General features: G+C 40.6%; 1 protein-coding gene and 1 long non-coding RNA gene across 3 annotated transcripts in view; one reads left to right on the top strand and one right to left on the bottom strand.

The window, feature by feature from the left end:
* Window positions 1–19,163, top strand: part of cdh19 (cadherin 19, type 2) — a 189,531-nt gene that overhangs the window by 14,249 nt on the left and 156,119 nt on the right. The gene's annotated exons all lie outside the window — the stretch shown is intronic.
* On the bottom strand, window positions 7,722–11,664 carry LOC138405325 (uncharacterized). The gene is made up of 3 exons (XR_011239044.1): window positions 11,587–11,664; window positions 10,579–10,708; window positions 7,722–9,574 (listed from the first exon to the last, which is right to left on the bottom strand). It is a non-coding gene; the product is annotated as an uncharacterized lncRNA (long non-coding RNA).

Genomic DNA, 19,163 nt, shown 5'->3' with positions numbered 1-19,163 from the left:
CACCAGCTAGTTACTAATTATGCCTGTTTTGATGGTGTGCAGGTAGCCTGGTGGGTTTATTTAGATTTTTTGTGCCAAAAACAGCTGCCTGCTGTGACTGATGATGATGAGAGCAGGGAGAGTCAATGAAAACATAAAAACTGGCACCTGAAAAACTTTGCTTATTAAATTCAAACCATGATGATACGTTTGATTATTTCTGATGCAAACCTGAGCAAACCGTTACATTTTTTTTGAAACTGTTTTGCCACTTTCCAGATCCATTCACTGTGTCCAGATCCACGATTAAAGCGATGTTCTTAACAAAGCTGACCTGACAGCCCAATTATCAGCCTGCGTCGTTTCCAGCTTCACTCTCTTATTCTCTCTCATTTCCACTCATGCAGCACACATCCACCCACTTGTATGAGCCGCTTGAACTGCTGGATGACTCAGCAGCGTCATTCAGTGGAATCACAATCTGTTTTTTTTTCAGAGGCACTTGAAGATCCTTAATCCTTTCTGAAATTGGCCCCTGATGCAAGTGGCTGTTTTTGTAAGATGCGCTCGGTGTGACAAACTGTTTGTCTGTTGTGCTTTCAAACTGGGCTCAAAGTCACTTGTTTGCTTTGTGCAAAATGTTCAGGATGGCATGTGATGAAACTCTGAGGAAAACTGTATCAACTGAATTTATTACAAGGCGTCTCTTTTTCATAATGCAGCTTTTAAAGTGTGTTAAGAAGAAACTTAATTTAACCAAAATAGGACATAAGACAGGTTATGCTAGGAATTTGTTTTTATCAAAGGTTATTTCTAGAAGATGCAGATCCAAATAAAAATCGTGGATCGTGGGTTTTTATTTGAATTACAAAATACACTGTAAACATTGTCTAATGACACCAGTGTTGTTTGAGTGAAGAGAAGGGTATATGGAATCTGCTGCAGCACTCGTACGGCGGTGCACAGTATCAGTGGCTCAGGTGCTGCTGTGAGAGAGATAACAGGTGATTATAGAAGCATCGACACCCATAGACCCGGTGTCACCAAGTAAGACTCTGCAGTGCTGGTGTCAGCAGGGCTGCGGTGCATGCAGGGGCGGCAGCCGGTCAGGCTGGGGCAGCTGCTTCTCAAAGCCGCAGCCCAGAACACTGATCCCTGCTACCAAGCTTCCTCGCACTCATTAGCAGCGTTACTTGGAGCACTGCGGGGCCCAGGGATCCTGCTCCACTTGGACGGCAGAGCTAGTCAGCGGGCTGAGGAGAAATGATAACATACCCAGTTTTCAGGCCAGAGAGCACACACGCAGGGCCGTGCGGATTAGAGTGAAGCACATTCTTGTTTGGCCGAAAAACTGAATATAACAATCTCGCGGCCAGCTGGTCAATAGTAGTGTGTATTAGAGGCTGAATTGTGGATTCAGGGCCCAAGGACATGATGACAACAGCATTCAGGCAGCAATGAAAATAATAATACCAAGCGAGTTTAAAGTGGGGTGGAAAAGAGAAACAATAGCCTCAGATATTTCTCTCCATGCCTGGCAACTGTGTACCTTCTCCTGCTTATTGCAGCACGTCACATTGACAGATTTAAAATCCTCCTTCCCCATGTTCATCTGCTGAGAGACCTTCAGTGCAGAAGCACACATGTGCTGCAGATGAAATGTGGGATCTCTAGTTGTGTTTTTTGCATATTACAGCACATATTTTCCTATGGATTTACATATTTTCCAGAAGCAAAATGTTATCTGTAGAAAGTGCATAAGGGTTATGCATGAGAAAAAGGGTTTTCTTTTTTCCCCACGTGTACCTCGCTGTCCAAGTGCTCAAGGAGATTCACTGGTAATTTGAACAAATGTCGGTCTCTGCCTTTAATCTGGGACGATCAGTGATTAATGAGAAGAACACGGTAACAGAGCGGGCGTGTTGATGACGTTTCTAACATGCAAAACAAAAAAAATCCAAAAGAATACAAATATCTAGGGATGACAAGGCGGTGTCATTCACGTAGAAGACACAGGCGAAGATGTCGTGATGTGTGATAACAGCTGACGTCGGTGACTATGGGCTGAAAACATCCTGCCTCCTTCCTGCTGTGCGACCTCTCATCTGAACACTGGAGATTTCTCTGGAGACAGTCAGGACATTATTGTTCGGTCTGAAAATGGCCATGGATGAGGCGGAATTTATGATGTGTACCGCCGCCAGACACCAGGTGGCGATCAGGATGCTTTGGCTTTGCTTTTTGGGAGCAGCCATGTGGTCCATGTTAAAATTAAGTCCATTTTATCAAGTATAAGATTACAGCTTCACTGACCATGATGAGCAGCTCTGTTGTGTTCAATTTTAAAGTTGCAGACACACAATAGAATCCAGACTTTGTGATTTGTTCAGGGAAATCACTCCTCATGTAGAAAATACAATTGAGGGGGGGGGAAGTTGGCAAGAATGTCGAGGGCTCTCATGTCTTTTGCATCTCGGGCGTCTGTGATCACAAAGTGTCACTAATACGCCATTCACGATGCATGTTAAAAAGGGCTTTGTCTGATCCCTCAGTAGCTGCACGAAAACACTGCAGCAAAAGAGCAGCGAATGTTCCTCCACGTTTCTCTTAAACAAACGTCTGACATTTGCTTTATCTCGCACGCTGAACATTGCACCTTGTACTTCTGTCAAACCTCTGACTTTCACAAAATTCTTGTTTGAGAGCAGCTGAAAGGATGATGTGACGAAGGAGGCCGCCGAAAATAGGCTGCTTATTTATATCATATGTTCAAAGCTGCAGATATTGGTTGCTTTATCGAAATATATATATTATTTCTCCCGAAACAAGATGTGGCGTTGTCTCGGATAATAATGGGAGACGAACACATGTAGCATGGTGACATCAGTGAGGATAAATGTCCTGATAGGTAAAGCTGCAGCAAACTAAAAATATTAACAGTTGAGTCAGTTGAGCTGAATCTGTCTTGTCCGATCAAATCCTTGTTCCAGAGAAAACCAAGTGTGGAGGTAAAGGGTTGACCACAGGAACCTGACTCTACAAACAGATTCTCTGCCAAGATAAATCTCTTATTCTATTTTGAGTTGTACTCTATAACGAAAAAAATGAATAACAGTTTTGTGTTTTTCTCAAATGATCACAATGGAAGAAGTATGCTTGTTTTTTTTTCTATTTTAAACAACATAGAATGGATCAGGAATCATAGGGAGGATTGTTCCGACTTGGTGGAGGTAAGTTCTCTGCTGAGTGTCATTCTAGCTCAATAATTGTAAAATAAACCGTGAACTTTTACTTATTTTACACACGAAGGTCCTTTTTTATAAAATCCTGTCTCCATAGAAACTTTAGGAAAGTGCACATTTCTGGAGCAGCCTTTTATTAACACAAATTACTACTGTGACTCCCTCCATTAAAGTACCTGCCAATCAAACTGGTGTTGAACGTTGGTGGTGGCTTCAACTTTTTTTTGGAAGCCTTTCTTATGCCTTTAATCACCAGGTCAAGTCTGACACGGACACAGTTACCTCCTCACCGCTCTGCACATTCTGAGTGCACGTTGTAATGCCAGTGAAGACCACGTCATCTGAGCACTTTTCTCCTCGCTGACGACATAATTTGATCCAGCTGTTCCTCAACCAGAAAGACTCGCCGCGGACTGACTACTTAGTGCGTCTGCAAGAGCATCCAGCAGCACTTCCTCCAATCAGGTTGAATTAGAGACGAGCCGCTGAGCCGGCAGCAGGAAGGGAGGCACTACGCACCTCAATCTTGACAAAATGATTGGAATGATTAGAGCTCTTGGAAATCCAAGTTTCATCCCCCCGGTTTCAATCCTTTTTTATGGCGCTTTTCATTGCCGTTTCCCGGGATGGCATGTTGTCCCAGACGTGCCACACACAGCTCAAATTAGTGCTCCTACATCCCAACGCCCGTTTTTACATTCAACCCACACACGCTGTAAAAGTGTATCATGTCAGAGAAGTGGCAGACCATAATCGTGACAGTGCGCGTCTTTGCATGTGCACCTCCTCGCTCTGTGAGACGGAGAACATTTCTTACATATTTCATGTCAGCTCTGAAAGTAGCACTGCCTCCTCTTTCATCGCCTGCTAACAGGAATCTGCTCTCGGCCCATTGTGCGTTTTCACAGGGAGATTGTGAAGTTGGCATGTACCGAGCAGGCCTTGATTGGTGCCTTGAATCATTACGAATGGACGACGGTGCTGGCGTGCGTGCATGTCTGACATTTCAGAGCGACATGAAGCCGGGCCTGTCGCGCAGATAACGTCCCTCGGGGTGAGGTTGCCGGCGGAAACACAATTTTATTTATTTATTTCTCATTAATCCCGTGTATTCCGGTTGGCAGCTGCGTACAGAGATTGTCACGTCCGCAGTATCTTTGTTGGCTCCTCTTTGCTATCACAATTTTACACCTTGAATCAGAAGTGCAGCAGTTGTCTGTGACGCTTTTGTGCTCTCACACCATAGTGCCTAACTTCTGATGCAAGAGCCCTGTGGCAATGCATGCTAGTGCAGCAATGAAATGCCCCATTGAGAGAAATCCTGTTTCCCAGCTGGGACCGTGAGGTGCAGGGTTGAACATAATTGAGGAGAAACTCGACTGCCGGCCAGTTAGCGGTGGACCCTAGAGTAATAGCTCATGCTGTCTCTGCTGCCACCTCTAAAAGTAGCATACTCCCTTGTTTATGGCTGTGGAGCTTGCAGTTTTACAATTCCAATAAGGCTCCATCCAGCGCCGTCTTTATCAGGCTGGATGATTTAAGTCCACACAGGGAGCAGGAGAACGTCGTCGCTGCTGCCTCCTTCTTCACAGGGCCAGTAGTGTATCCAGCAGGGGGCCAGTATCAAGCATGCTTGATCTTCAAACCTCTTCACTGGCCTTTGAGAGAGCGCGGTCTCCAAAGACTAAGGTCATAACGAAGTCATTCATTTTTAGCTTTGATCCATAATTTCAGTCATGGAGTATCATCATAAAAGGCTTTTTCAAGGACTCTTTAATGGAATTACTTTACAGAAGTCATCGTAGCTTTTTCCTTGAAGACGCCGTCTAAATCCCGTCTCTTTCGTTTCTTGATTTATAATAATTCAATTTGAGGATATGAAGTGCCCGTCTGGCCACTGGCCATGAGACCGCGTGAGCAGCTCCAATCAGATTTAACAGATAGGTGTCTGAATAATAATGTTGACCAGGAGGCTTGCAGACAGTGTATATTTGAAGCATCCAGATAGCTTTGGGAAGATAAGGGGAGATTAATGGGATTCATCATCGGCAAGAGCTTGGCAGAAAATTGTCGTTGACTCAGAGAGAGTGATTTTTATTCATTAAAAATATGAAATGTGAACAACTTGTGGGACATGTTTTTCATCTTTGTGACACTGTTTTGGAAAAATACTGCACTTCCCTTTTTTCAGATAAGCTGTACTGAATGTTTTAATGTGCACTTTAGCGACTACGATGATGATGATGGCTGTTACAGAGCTTTACTGTACTCTTTAAATGGAGGACTTTGTTTACATGTCACAAGCATCTTTCGTGGCATCATATTTACACATTTGTAAGTATGATACTTGAGTGTTTCTCTTTAATGCCACTTTACTCCTCTGCACTATTCAGAATCCATTCAGAGAAAAAATATTTATTTATTTGCTTCTCGTTTAAAAAGGTTTTTCATACAAAATATATGGATGAAACAAATCAACACAGAGCAAAACAAAATAATCAATTTGAGCTGTAAGGCTTTATTTTACATGTTATTTCTGAATAAATTCATGAGACAAGATTTAGTACAAATGATATAATATATCTATATATTGTTTTATGTTTTATATTTCAGTATCATTTTACAGTGTGATGTGGTATTTCTTTTACAGTGTAGTATTTCTCCTTCAGAATAAAACATGAAAACATCCTCCACCTCCCCCTGATTTGAGGCCACGTTTGTAGAGCAATATGTTTACCATGTTCAGACCGACTCATTCAGCCTCACTTCCCTCACAGAACATGTACCCACTGATGTTTCAGTGCGACAGAGAACGCCACCGCCGCTGAATTTATTCTAAATTGAACTTTTGCGTCTACGTATTCAACATTTATGAGACTTCCTTGTTTTCCGAGCATATGGCGCTCGGCTGGAGCTCCTCAACCCATATGTCGCAGTGCCCAGGAGAACATGCAGTTAAACATCGCCGGGCTCGTGTAGGTGATAGAATACCGCTCCATCACACATAACCTCAGCATGAGTGGGCTCTGTTAAAACAGCTGATTATTTGCAATATCACACATTGAAGTTACAGTAAAACAGATGTGGCAGAAGGGAAACAGAACATGTGGACGGGGTTTCACTCACTAACAGACAGTGGTGAGCAGTAAACTCAGATTTGTGAGACGTATTAAACATTATCATTGTGCAACAGTCATTTTCTCCTTCATAAAACGTGTTAATGAAATGAGCGGATGATGTTGATTTCAGACCCAACGGTAACAATCAAGATACTCAGAAAGTGCTTGGTGTTGTATTCTATATACAGTAGGAAGTAGTGAGTTCATGATACAGCCATAGAGAGCATACAGCTCAATTGATATGAGCGAACTACATGAGAATAAGATAGATTCTCTTTTTGATTATTTATTTTATCTTTAATTCAATCAAACAAATCAAATGTAATTGAAAGTTCTTTAAAGGTGAGTGGTAAAACATAGGATGATATTCAGATTTACTTTTATTGACTTTGAACAACTTTGAGGTATAGACACGCACAGAATATAGACTGTAAATAACGTCTGTAAAATAAGAGTCTGGTAATATCAATAATTAAAACCAACTTACTGGAAAATGAACACTAAAATATATATGTGTGAAAAGAACATGTACGATGAGTTTTTAGTTTGGTCTCACATAGTTAACACAGCCCATCGTGCAGCCAGCCACTGGGGATAAAACACATTATATTCTCAAAGCCAAGCTTTACTGCAGTTAATGAGGTCAAATAAACTCCTGTTCATATCTTAATAAATCCCTCGACATTGTCATGAAGTCAGTTTTTCGACAAGGAGAATTCTGAATACCTTTCTTGATACCGGTCATCCAGTGCAGGGATGTTTTTAATTAACAAGCTCATAATATTTCTAAATCCATATTTATATTCTTTAATGAACATAAACCAGACATTTGCAGCTTCACAGCTCAGTTTCTAAGCAAACACTGTCATGGATCTTATTTTCCCCCCAGAAAAAGCCACATTAGATGAGAAAGTGTATTTAGTTTTATATCATCTATGGTGGAGCAGCCTGCCCACTCATAATGTCATGACTTCTGCTCACCTCCACATGCACATCACCCTCAGCAGCATTGTTGGATTGGCAAGAGGAGGACGAGGCTTTAATGAATAAATCAAACCTCGAGCACATTTCTTTATGTGAATGTAAATAAATGCAAATAAAGCTTTTTACCGGTTTGAAATCCAATCACACACACACACCTCCTGCTCTGCTAGCTACCCACACGAGCTGACGGTTGAGTGTGGTTTTATACGAAATCACATTTCATCGGATAAATTAACGGATCCACCTCCGACTTCAAGATTCGTCATGAAAATACATACATACAGAGAAATGAATCCTGACATTAAAGTAACATCATAACAAATAGCATCGTTTCGGGAGACAAATTAACAATTAACACACACGCACATATTTACCATTTTTGTTCTACTTTCTTTGATTATATTTAAAATTCTTTAATTACATTTAGTCACAAGAGCACACATGAATCACTTTGAGAGTGCAGATGCAGTGAATGTGTTCAAGGAAGATAATCATGCAACAATAAATTGTGACATTTATGATTCACACTCTTCCTCAACAGTTAATTAGAATATGTAAAAGTGCCCGTGATGACCTCTACAATATGTGCAGTTAAAAACGGAGACGGAGGATTCTGCTTATATTTGTTTGTCAGCTGGTGTTTTGTTATTATCTTACATTTTAAGTTGGTGTAATTAGAGTCAGGTAGTAACTCGTTGGGCTAAAATTGGAATATCAAACATACGCACCATGTGTATATTACAAGGGGGAGTTTGATGCTGTTGCTGCTATAACGTGCTATATCACAATATTAGATCACAAATATATGAATGTTACAGATGAGAAGAGTAAAGACAAAGTAGAATAAAAACATTATAAAATAAAATAAGATCACAATGTGATCAGAGTTAGATTAAAAGTAAATAAGTTAAGTCTTGAGAAAGCACATTTATAGAAATGTGAGGCTGAGGAGTTTGCCAGAGATTGTGACAGAAAAGGAGCGGTAATCCTTAGTGAAGGCGGAATGGAGAGCAAGTCCTTCACCGAGGATCTGAAATGTACTAATGTGAATTCACGTAGTGTCGGAATGATTTGAATTTTTTTTTTTTTTGTCATCTCAAGTCAGAATATCAACTAAGAAAGTTGGCGAAAATGCAAAAAAAAGTGAAAAAAGTAGCTTTAATGTGAACAAATCTTGAACTTTTCTCGTTTTTTTCTTTGCTCTTTCTTTCGAAAATATTGTAAAGAGCCGTTACAGTGTTGTTTGTAAAAGTCCACAATGAAAATCAAGTCTACAATGAGCTGGGAGCCCGTGAAGAGGAGCTCAAATCAGAGTAACTCTCTTTGATAACTGCAGATGTTGGAGGTTTTGTGAGCAGCGGTAATAAGAAGATACGCAGGTGATTTATGGATTTTTAAATTCAGTTCCTCTCGCCCTGTTTTTTTTTTTTTTCCATCTTTCAGTCACGCTGCCTGTAGTGACCCAACACATTTATCATTAGAATTTAATTCCCTCTTTCATTGTGCTCTCCTCACACTCGGCTGTGTCACTGACGAGATGAATCTCTCGCGCTGACGTAACCGGATTACTCTGACATGGCGAAGAGGAGGCCGTGGATTCTACCATGATCGCCATGGCAACATGAGCTGGGAGCCCTTCCAGTTTGATATTGCAATTCTGAGCTCGGGCTCACTCTTGTTAAGAGAATGGGAGTTCAGACCATTGTGTTCTCTTGAAATTGTACGAGAGTGGTTGGAGAGGAGGTAAAAGCATCGCCTCGTTTTCTTTGTGTGCGAGCCGGCAGGAGATCTCATCTGAACTGAGAAACTGTGAGATGAGCTGAGGTTTTCCAAATAAGCTGATTCCATCATCGAAAAGGCTTTCACAGGTGGTTTTTTTTCTTCATAGAGGGGCACAGAGCTGGATTCCTGCCTTGACATATGTCATCTGTGCTTTGAGGAAATTCACCCAGCACTAGAATATTCAGCTCTGAAGAACAGATAATAAAAAGCGACTTTGTCGTTTTTTTTCTGTCAGTTTCCAAATCCACCTGCTCACCTGTTTCCCAACCACTGGAACGTCTCCACCTCCCTCCACACCTGCTCCACATGTTCTCTCCTGCCCAGGAAGCTGCCAGATGGTTTGTTGATGTCTCTCGCTCTGTCCACACGAATGCGGCAACTTTTTTCATCTGCTGCCTCTCGTCCACACGCAAGCATCATTTCACTTCACTAAAACCGTGCAGATCATAAACTGGCTTCTGTTTAACCCTGCATGTTAAACAGAACGTCAGGGAAATGATGACATCACAACTTACTTCACCCCTGCCCACTCGCTGTGTGATGAGCATGCAACAGAAACAACAACAATGGTGGCTGTATCCAGGTTTGGTTAGCGCTGCTAAGTCTAATTACAAGTTTTCAGCTTAATTTAGCATTTAAATAAATAGAAAATAAAACGTTTGCAGGCCTCGCCCGTTGTTTCTCGCACCACAGCGTTCTTCTCTGTCATTTGACGGATCGTGGATGAAGACTGTATCGCTACTTATCTTGTGTTTTCATCTGGATTGAGATATTTTGTATAATGAGGGTCATGTGGACATAGATTTTTTTTAACAACAGGGAAAAATATCTGTTGAAAAACGTAGCGGCAGCAGCCTGGACAAGGCCTCAGTGTGAAGCCTTTGTGCTCTTCATGCCGTGGAGTCTTCATCGCTAATTGTATTCAAGTAACTTCATTGCATCAGACCTCTGTGTCCTCCCTGCCTGAGCTCCCTCCGCCATCTGTGACACATCTTCAGATTTTTGAACGGCTTAACTGTCTGAGTATTTTCTTCTAAAATGCAAATCATGAATCAGATCTCAAAAAAATTTGACAAGTTTAGTTAAAGGAATTAGTCTCAATAAAGGACTGACATTTGATTTTCAGCCTCATGATTATCAGAAGCCCTGAAATTAAGCCGGTTACCCTCCAGTGTGCCGCAGGTATTTGGGAACTATAGAGAATAAGATCCACATCATCTTGCCGTATAAACACAGCCTGGACCTCGGCTCATTTGATTCAAAGCCAAGTTACATATTGAAGAAATAAGGAGATGAAATGCGTAAATCATCAAAGCAGCTAATAAGAAAGAAAGAGATGGGGTGCTTGTCTCTGAAAGCTGTATTAGTGGTGACATTATGATAAAAATAAACCTGGGAATGACAGACTTTTTTTACGTGTGCTTTCTCTGGATGAGACTCTAACATTAGTTTACTTTGTAGTCTTCACCCACCTATCATTAGGAGACTGAACTGTGACCACAGACGGCCTCGCTGAGGAGAGGCCAGTGTTGGAGGTGACATTGTTGTTCCAGCTGTTGCCAGCTTTGTGGGATCGGAGGTTATTCTCATCTTCCTCTGCTGCTGTTTGGTTTATTTTGCAACAGGATTTTGAAAAATGCAAAAGTAAATAGTCACAGTTAGAGGTTGTTGTAATCAAGAAATCAGACAAATAATGTGACGCTCACCGAAATACCTTTAAAAGATACCACGAGAGTAGCTTTGCAGTGCTGCTCATATTCAGGTTTATAATTATAATTTTTGTTATCAGAGAAAAAGTTTACGTGCTCTAATGCTGAGAAATCTCTTTCCTCAAACTGCCCATTGCTGCAGCTCCTCTTTTCAGCCTCTGGTTTTAGCTCTGTCTCCTTAAGGCCTCCTCTCTTGCTTCACCTGCCTTTGTTATGGGGGGGGGGGGGGGGGGTGACAGACAAGCTGCCATACATGCATTATGCAAACATGGGGCATTGTGATATCACAATAGTGCGGAAGTATCGGCCGGATTCCTGTCACGTCAGGAGCTTCTTTCTGTGGGAAAGAGGAGCTCCACTCTTTTTTACATTTCACTTCCTCAAAACAATATAACACACTAGAGGACAGAAAAACTTACAAAGGCATCATGTGTCTCTTTTATTGTCCATAATTACTAAAGAGAAAATTGCGAGTGAAAGCGGAAAGTAAAAACTAAAGATACAAGGCAGAGTCCATAACTTGATATGTAGATTTGAGTTTTATGGACTTAAGATGAGCACTGACTTTCAATATCTCTTCTTTCATTTATTTTTCTTTGTTTGGTCTCAGAAAATTCTGGCAAATATGTTCACTGACATTTAGGACTTCCAGACAGTGAATAAAATATATTTTTATGAATAAACTTTCTGGTTCTAGAAGTTCTAGACTCAAAGTTTCTTTTTATGGATCATAACGATCCTGCAGTTTGGTTGAGCTTTCCATTTTCTTACCAGAGACGACTCTTCTGTGAGGACGATGTAAACAACATTCAGAATAAACGGAGAAGTGAATCTGTCGACGAGATCTCTGACAGGAGCCGAAAGCCCTGAGCTGGTGTGGGTGTAACCGCCTGACTCAATCATTCACAGGGGTTTTCATTGACCGAGCAGTTTCTGTTCACTTGTGGTTTTTAAAATCTGCTGGTGTCAGCAGGGATGGTCATTTTAAAGAAAACACAAAGAGGAACATCAGAGTCTTAACATGTGTCTGTTGGCTTGTTCTGCAATCTGCTGCATGCTGGGAAAGTGCAAAAGTTCTTTAGTACTGTCATCTGTTGAGATCATCAATATTAATATCACACACTGTAACGACACAGTTAAAATCAATACACGCTACAGACAGTATTCTGCAGAGTCATCATGAAAAGTTTGCATCAAATATTGGAGCCTTCAGTTAAAAAAACACGTTTTTTTTTCTTTCTAATAAAATCTCAATCGGCTCAACCCTTCCCAGGATTCATTGCACTTTGGCAATGAACCATTTTTCAAGGGGCAACTGGCGCCGGCAAGTGAGAAGAGACGTGTGCTGCTTCAATGGTCCACACATAAAAAAAAAAAAAAAAAAAAAAAAAAAAGGAGCTTTAAGACTTTCTTGGTGTTTTTCTTGGTGTGTTTTAAAGTAATCAAAAAAAGTTATTGCTCTGTTGCTAGGGAACAGCAATAATGGCGGTATGAGCGGGTGACGCCGATCACGGGAAGCCTCTGTAGACCAGACGGTTTGGCCTTTCACAGTCTACCCGGCCCACAAATTAAGGAGTTGGTGTGTGTGGGTCAGGTAGACTGCGTCCTCCGAAGAACGTGGCCCCATGATGGTGATGATGGGAGGCGTGAGAGATATTTAACTCACAACCACTGGGAGCCTTGCGGCTACATCATGCATACAAATGATGCATAAATCGCAACACAAAGAGGAAGATACTCAAAGTGAGAGCTGAACAATTTGATTTGATTGAACTGAGTCTCAGACATCCCGAACAGCTATTTAAAGAGATATTACATTTTAGGAAATTGGATTAGTTTAGTGCCTCGCTGGAAACAAAAGACACCGTTCAGCACAAGAAAATACACTGACATTAAGAATGGTGCCTTCACTGGCATTAATACTGCGAAACTCTTTCCCACCAGTAGCACATTCCTTGTATAATGAATTAAAATCCAATTACAAGTACTCATTACCGTAAACAAACACCACATTAGCATTGAATATGCAAATGAGCAAGTATTGTATTACTCAGAGTGATGAATCACTGTGTTGGATGAGAGAGAGTCGGTGATATGTTGGTAATAGCCTTTCTTTTGTTGGGGCTGAATAAGCGGAAGCCACCCAGCTCTGTAGTAAATACTGTGCTCATTCGCAGCAGATATAATACCCATTAAAGATTCATTAGTAAACCCATGTACATACCAGACACATTCTTTTCATCCTATTTAGTTTGCAGGAAATCGTAACTCGCACTTAGAAACGACTCACAAATCTGTTGCAGTTTCCTTTTGGTCCTCGTAATTAAGTCAGAGCTGGTCTGTGCTGTGATTATTATCGCTAACTTTTGTGGCAGTCTAAGAAGCAGATGTTGAGATATTTCACTGGATAAGTGAAACCTTTAATCTGCCGGTGACACGACAAGACAAGTCGTGCAATCACCAAAACCACACGGCTTCATCTTCTGGGCACCAGGAAAATCTGTAGTTTCATGTCAGTTCATCCAAAGAAAAGACAAAGTAATTCAAGGCAATCCACCAAATGTATAAGACATTGTTAAGATATTTTGTTTTATATCTAAATATCACCAGCTACAAAGAAGAAGAGAAATCAAATCTCTTTTCATATTCTGAATTTATATCATACTGGCACGATACAAATGTTCCTGCTCTTGTCTGTCAATCTTTACCTTTTCTCACAGCAAACATTTGACGAATGATTTCAGGAAAAAAGCACAGGTGGAAAAGCCGACATGAACAATGACTCCCAGAAAACCTGTCCACTGAGTCACCGTGTACGACACCGAGCCCTGGAGCCGGCTCGACTGAATGAATACATCCGTCATTAATGCTATTACTTACACTAATGTGCTGTTCCTGCTTTTGTAAAAAACGTGGTGAGAAACAGTGGGAAACTAAAGTGAAAGTAAGGAAGGCGACTTTTCATTTTACGTCAGTGTCAAGGTGCAATGACTGAAACACATTATCCTCCATCAAAGTCTATTTGCTGGACAATGGTTGAAACTAAAGGGGACCACTTTTAACGGCCAGTGGTCACTTTTCTCAGGTGCACAGGAGAAATGTATCACACTTACCGCTTTGGTTCTGTTGACTCATTAACCAGAACCATTTTTGCAGACAGGTTCCCTTTTTTTTCTATATATCTCATCTGGGATGTTTTTCAAACAGCAAGCTGATGTGAGAACTGTCTCTGTGGGTGTACGTGGTAAAGCTTAGCATCTAAATCCAAATATCAACAATCCAATACTGTACAATTACTACCTTACTCTTTTAAAGTTGGTCCATAAAAAGACCTGTAAAATCTCCCTGTCTACACCCCTGCATGTCCCTCCTGTGCTGTAAATCTCCCCACAACTCCATCCTCCACATGTATTAGCATTCATGCAGTCGTTCTATTTTGGTATATACATGTTTAAGCAATATAAGAAACATAAGGCCTGCGTTTGCTTTATCGTCATTATAATAAGGTCATATGCATTTTCATGCTGTGGCTCGTATAACGGGTTTGTGTGCTCGGAGCCGGTCATATTCGCAGACATTCATTGGTTCTGTGAACATGCAGCACTGGGGAGCAGCTGCACAGCAAGGAAGACTGTATTTCCATTTGCAGCAACTAAACAGTGTCGTGACTGAATCGAGAGCACATTTATTTTTTTTGCCACCACTAATGATGTAGTCACATTATTCCATGTTTCTTAGGAAATGTATTTAATGGGTTTTACTGAATATTATTATATAAATATGAATATGTGTTCTTGGGTGTGAACGGTTTGCACCTACAAGTTACTGCCGTGACAAATATGGATGTATTTTTTCTGCAATGTTATAAGTCATAAGTCAGAGTTACATCAGCTTAATGTTGCTGTATTGTTTCCTAAAACCCTTTGCAAATAACTATCAAATCCATGACAGTTTATGCCCTGTCCACACTAATGCAGATATTTAGCAAAATAAACCTTTTCCTCTGTGTTTGAGCCTCTGGCCGACACACAAATTACGTTTTAAGTCACAAAAACAGATATTTTACAAAGTGCAGATGACGCATTTGTGTAATTCACATATCCCAGAAACGACGATATACTAGTTTCTCAACAACGATTGAATGAATGAAATTAAATACTGATCCACTGACTCTCCTCATAGCCCAACTTTGCTTCCATACGTCTGCCCGCAGTGATGACAAACAATATTCATAGTAGTGATGAAACGCTGACATTTCTTCAGTTGAGCAGAAATAAAAATGAAACCTTGTGTTTGATGTATGATTTCTTAGGGTGATTGGTTGGTTGCCCGAGCAACACGACAGCCAAATATAACAATACGCACAACTACATCGTCTTTCATGTTCATGCTTCATTATTATGGATTATTTCATTTGATGTACAGTTGCCTGTGGAGGCTGTGCACCCCTTGTTGTGCTTGTTTATGTGTTTGTTGCAGAAACATGTTTTCCTCCACTAAGATGTTATGCATGTATATGGATGTGAAGAACACAACACATAACCTACAAAAGAAAGTCAAGGAGGTGATTAATTGCAATTGACTGTGAAAATCCATCATGCAGAATATTTTACTGTGACTCTAAGACAAAGGACTCCCTGTTATGTGAAGTTTTAGGTCTTTGTTTAGGTTTAAAGTTAGAGAGAAAAAGTAAAAGCCTGCTCTTCTTTAATGATTTAAATGGAAAGTATTTAGTATTTGACTTTCCTCCATTGTTTAATGAATGCACAGTGTACAGATTTATTATTAGCATTCACTGCTGAAACGTTCAGTCATCCAAAGTCATAATCCACCGCAGCAAATGAATTCTTTCCGTCAACAAAAGCCGTCATTTTTCAGGGGATAAATTTGATATCAGCGCTGCTAAGTTTCTTAATATGTAACATTTTAATGAACATAAACAACATAAGCGTTTGTCGCAGCTGATAAAACAACAGTTCTATCCAGATTGTTTGTATTAGGGATGTGCTGAGTTTGGCGTTTTAGATTATGTTTACCCATGATGTCGTTGAGTGAGAGCGGCAGTCTTAATCCATCCACCAGGAATTAGCCTGTGGATAAAGTGAAGCAGCGGTTGCAGAGAGAGAGAGAGAGAGAAACGTTCCCAGGAGAAAGGTGCTGCAATTTCCATTTGAATGGACCCCGGGTGTCTTGTGTTAAATGTGACGAGAGTACTGATGAGGGTTTGAGGTTGTTGAGTATCTTAATCTTTAATGATCTACATATTTGGTTTATTTTTAGTCTTTGCTTTTTAGCTGAAGCACATTCATGTGGAAACACACTTAACCTTCCGTTACTTCCCATTTACCACCTATTGAGATGATGCCATAGTAATTATAACCCTCAGCAGGGTTTCAAAACCTAAATAATTTTAAGGCTTAATTTCCAACCAAACGCTTGGCAGGACGGCGCTCGCGGCTAATACTAATGCAACGTCTGGCAGAGCAGTCAGGTGTGCTTCCTTTGATAAATGGCCGACGATATTGTCCTTTAAATTTACTGCCCTCTTTTTTACTGTACACAATAAATTATCCGCAGTGTTTGAACCTCTCCTCTAAATTTGCAAACACACATAAAAGCCCGAGGACATGTTTTACCCCAGTTGTGGGCCACCTGAGCTCAGAGAATTGACTGGGATGGAAAATTGCCACTGGCAGGCCAGCAACTGGGTGTCCTGTTAAGCCCCCTGAGTGACGGTGGATCTTCCAGGTGGTGGTTTTTACTTCCATTATAAAAGACTTAGTTTTCATGTCGGCTCTTTGCGAGGCAGGAAGGTGGCCCCGGCAACAGGTGCCTCCGACTGCTCCTGAATCGTTGCAATTTGGATATGGATAAGGTGCCAACAGTGATGGATGCATTGTGTCTGTTGTGTTCCATAACACTGTCCTGGAGACCTAATTTGCCTCAGGCAGCAAGCCTCAGAGGGAGAGCAGTAATTCCAGCCGCTGGCAGCCAGACTGATAACAAAAACCTAATGTTGCTTTCAGCTTCAGACTGCAGGTTATTCTAAAGATATATATATATATATATATATATATAATTGTATTTTTTTCTGAAAGTTTCAATGTGCTTTGTTTTGTTGACCTAACATAACTTCACATAACCTGACACCCAGTAATATGAGCTAACCAAACATAACCTTGAATTATGTGCAAGTTTATGATTTTTTTCGTAGGACCTCTAACTGGAGAATGGTAAACCAAGAATTATATATATACATGCTATAAATAGATTATGTGCATGACTCAAACCTGTACTTGGGTACTATGGCTCTGCTGCATATATTACACTTGCAAGTAATTGCTTTACTGTTTTAGTTTTTTAGTGAAATCGCCAAAATGACATGCTTACGTTAAAGTGACAACACACATCAAAGTTTTGATGTATTTTTAAGTTTCAGAAGAGTTCATAGACAAACATACTTTAGTGCAGTTGTTTTATCATTTACAAACATGATCTTCCACTATTGTGTTTTAGTAATGACAATGTTTTTAAGTTTTGACCTCCAATATGGAGTGGTCCGGATAGTTTGGCATGGCCATATATATTATAAACTAAAACTATTTAAGTATATCAAAGCTGACCACACTTTGGATGTAAAGGTTAAATCAATGGCTTATAACACATGATACCATCGTTGTCAAAAAACTCTGTATACACCAATAAAATTGTTAAAATAGTAGAACATAGTAGTAAGTTATCACCATAGTCCTCCCTGCAGTTATCAGATATCAACTTAAACACCTCATCATACAGTCTGGTGTCTGTTGTGAGCTGACACCTTGTTTAACCTGGTGTTACTGTGTGAAAATGAAAACGTGAAGGAAAAGAGAAACTTGAGAAACCAAACCGGCACAAAATACTTCATCTAATCCACAGCTTTTTGTTGTGGTTGGCTGCTCTCTTCTAATTCAGACCTCGCCTCAGGAAAGATGCTTTCTGTGGGCGTGTTTGGCAAACTTAACAATCTCGCACTGGTTCATGGGGACAGCAATTAACCTTTCCTCTCACAGGGGTCGCAGACGGGAGAAGAAAAACCACAACAGATGCGTTGCCTATTGGAATACATTTATTACTTTGCCCCTGTCCTTCTTATGGACACTGCAGAGAATTATCCAATAAAGCATCGTGTCAGGTTCGTCTGACAGGGTTATTAGGAAGCAGTGATTATCAGGTTCTGCCAAACAGATGCAGGCAGTGACATGTTTTATAATGTGTTATACTCTGAAACTGTGGTTAGAACCTTAATATACAGGATATACTGTAGGAGTGTATGAATGCATCTAAACATTTCAATTTATAACTAAAGACATAAAAATAATTTAATGCAAAAACCTTCCTTTCTCCGACTCGCCTCTTGACAATAACACATAAAATAATCCTGCTTTTGGAAGAGAAGTAAACCGCCCTCAAAACGCTTTTCTGCAATATCCATTGCTATGTTGCCAGTAGCAACCATTTGCATTCAAAACATCAGATGTTTCTTTGTAGGAAATGTGGTCTATTTTTGTTTATTATTTGGTGGTGTGCAGGCTCCAGTTATTGCATGTAAATGTCACGCCTGGCATAAAAGTTTCCCTCCCATGAATCCTGCATTAGGGAAAAACACATCCGCCGGTTGTCATGAATTAGGGGACGTGTTGTTCAAAACACAGTGTCAACACAGCAGCAGCAGCAGCAGAATGGTCTGACAGTTGTTTTTTTGTTTTTATTTCATAACAAAGATTAAATAAAATAATCAAATCTTCGGTAGTCATGTTAGATATTCCACAACACGCAGCACAGTTGCAGCGTACTTCTGTTGACAGGAAAGCTTATTCTCCGCAGCTGGTTTTAAAGGAGCAGAATGGACGAATAAAAACACAAAATTGACTCACTAACCCATTACACTCCATGTAATCCATTTAAGTCGTTCAATTAAGGCCCCAACTTCCCTCCGTTCCGCAAAAATATTGGTCTTTAGCCACATTCATGGTCGCCATATTTAATGGATTGCCATGAAATTTGCTGCAGATGCACATTATAAACTCTAATGACTTTGGGGATCAGAGTTCTTCTCTTGCAGCCTCACGAGCAGGTCGATGAAATGTTTCCACATCTACTTGATTCATTGGGACAAAATAATGCACGATGTTGGTGACTTCTACTTTTTGTTTGGGCTACATTCTACAACTCTTACTCCGGTTAACAGTTTTCTGGTTTTGGGATCTACTGTATATCACGTCAGTTGTGTCCCAGTTCTGGGGCCGAGGATTAAACTGTGAAGACCAGACAGAAATGAGACTGACCTCCGTAGGATTTCCGAGTAG

Source organism: Paralichthys olivaceus, chromosome 17 (assembly GCF_024713975.1).
Source record: "Paralichthys olivaceus isolate ysfri-2021 chromosome 17, ASM2471397v2, whole genome shotgun sequence".
NCBI classification, from domain to species: Eukaryota; Metazoa; Chordata; class Actinopteri; order Pleuronectiformes; family Paralichthyidae; genus Paralichthys; species Paralichthys olivaceus.
This window is presented reverse-complemented; position numbering and strand designations above follow the sequence as displayed.